The sequence below is a fragment of the Aplysia californica genome, unplaced genomic scaffold (assembly GCF_000002075.1).
Source record: "Aplysia californica isolate F4 #8 unplaced genomic scaffold, AplCal3.0 scaffold00329, whole genome shotgun sequence".
Taxonomy (NCBI): Eukaryota; Metazoa; Mollusca; class Gastropoda; order Aplysiida; family Aplysiidae; genus Aplysia; species Aplysia californica.
Window position 1 is genome coordinate 388384 of NW_004797599.1, and position 2701 is coordinate 391084.

The window sequence follows — 2701 nt, forward strand, 5'->3', positions numbered from 1 at the left end:
AGAGAGAGAAAGAGGGTGGAGGGGGAGGCGAGATAGAAAGAGAGAGGCCCCAACAGAGAAAGAATGAAAGAAAGAGAGAAACAATGAGGGAGACATGGTAAACAGAGGAAATTAAAAGTCTACAAGTCGCGAGCTGGGTGTTGTCTAGTACTAACTCCAATTTCCCACTTTGAAGAGTTTTTGTCGGAGCATTCAAAGATGTTAGGGGAAAAAATCTTCCCTTTGAGTCTGTAATTATTAGGGTAAAGATCAGCAGAATTTCAGTATTACTCTGTGTAAACTCTCGTCTTCCTGGCAGTGGTTCAGTGGGTTCAAAGTGATTTACATCTTGTTTTCATAAGAGTTTTACGGCACTTGCAACAACATAATTAGATCATACAAGTGCCGAAGATTAGGTGTTACAAGAGAGTAACAAAGACAAAAATGAAGGAGAAGAAATAAAGACGGTAGATGTCTGATAGGAAAGAAGAAGCAAATCACTCAAGAGCACCTGCCAACTACCAACAAGTAGCATCAAAACCGGGAAAACGGAGAAAAGTTCGTTTTAGTAGAGGTTTTACGGCGCTCGTAACAGTAAGGTCATATGAGCGCCAGAAGATTAGAGGTGTTACAAGAGTAGATAGTAACAAACATAAAAAAAAGAAGGAGAGGAGATAAGGACGATAGATGTTTGATAGTAGAAAAGAAGAAGCAAACCACACCAGAGCACTCGCCAACCACCCACAAACCCAGAAAAATTAATGGGATTTCCACAAGATAGTGCTGGACACCAAGTGACATCATAACTAAACTGTGCCAATGACGCAGCCCATAACAAGGTCAACTGAGTGAAACAACGCAAGACAGACTTATAGTAGTGCGGTCAAAAATTCGTTGCGCAACTTATCCTCAAATACCTCTTTAACGGGTGAATCAACGTTACCCATACTTTGCACGGCAGTTTGCATCAATTTGTCTAAACTTAATCATATTTTTCCATAACAATTGAGGCTAGATTTAAAAACTGTTCTTCATAAAGTTATATATCACACTATAAAACTCCGTCGTGCGGAAAATATGATTGTTCACAGCACTTCCTGCTTCTCACACACATTTTGTATACGTATATGGCCTACGTCAATGACACTTTTTAGTGGCAAAACTAAATTTTATAGTGAACACTTTTTGCACTAAAGATTCTCAAAACGTGCATTCAATATAAGTATAATGTCGCGATTAGAAAAAAAATGACAGACTTGTTTTTAAAAAGCGATATTCCCCTATTCCCCTAGGTGTAAACCTTTTAAAATCTGTAAAAAAAAAAACCCCAACAACAACAAAACACCCACTTGGGTTTTTTTAAATAAGCAATTTATTAAGGAATTTTCTAAAATACAGCTAAAAGGTATTTACAAAAATATTGATCTGTTAAGACAAATTGATATAGATCAGTGTACAAAACTTGGGCAGCCTAAGTTCCATAGTTGAGGAGATATTTGGCAATAAGTCGTGCCACGAGTTTTTTACCGTGCAAAACGTCTCTTTTTCAAGTGACTTTTTTTCTAAGAGAGAATTATGAGTGACTGGGGAAGAATAGCGTTTAACAGCTTATATTGAATCAGACGATTGTACTATTCTTATTTTATTCTTATACCATTTTAATTGTCTTATTCTGCCTAAGATATCTATACATACTATATTTGTGAAAGTTCATCACTTTGGCCGCCTAAAACTTCCAAACCACTTAACTTTCGAATTTGACAAAATTAAAGGTGGTTCAGAACCATTTAAAGGGTGCACAGTTTTATTGAGGAGCTTGAAGTCCCTGTAGTTTAATTTTCAATTTTTCATTAGTTTCATTTAGATCTTAATCTTGGGAAAGTCCGTATTCTAAGCCGTTCACTAGCCAAGCGCACTGTAATTTTGGAGTGTACAACCACGAAAGCGGAATAGAGAATCAATCTATACATCTCTATATCTAGACTTTCTAATTTTTTGCACCTATCAAAATCTATTGCTCCATTCCATTAGAGTGTAATTAATATAGTAGGCCAATGACTTTCAGCTGATGTTAATGAACAGAGGGCGGAACGGGGAGAGGGAGAGACAGAGGGAGGGAGGGACGGAGAAAGAGAGGGGGATGAAGGGAATGGAGAGAGAGAGAGAGAAAGAGAGAGAGGGGGGAGAGAGGGAGAGATAGAGGGAGGAAAGGAAGGAATGGGAGAGATAAATGTAAAGATAAAAAGAGGGAAAAGTGTGTGTGTGTGTGAGAGAGAGAGACAGAGGGGGAGAGAGAGAGAGAGAGAGAGAGAGAGAGAGAGAGAGAGAGAGAGAGAGAGAAAGCAGAAAGAAAAAGAGAATCAGATAGTAAGAGAGATACAAGAAGGGAGTAGCCACAGTAAACAGAAGCTATCGAAGTCCACACGTTTACCCTCCTAAGTGACATCAGAACCTAAACTGTGTCAATGACGCAGCCCATGACTAAGTCTACTGAGTGAAACAACGCAAGACAGACTTGTTATTACTCTAGGAGAGAATTGTGGGTTAATGACGTAGAATAGCGTACCTGATTCGGACAACTGTGCTATTTCTATCCACCATTTTAATTGTTCAGCCTATGATACTTGAATCTCCGGTGATGTCTTCCTTTTGCTCAACAACACACACACAGAGAAAGTAAGAGAGGGAGAGAGGGAGAGAGGGGGAGAGAGAGAGAGAGAGA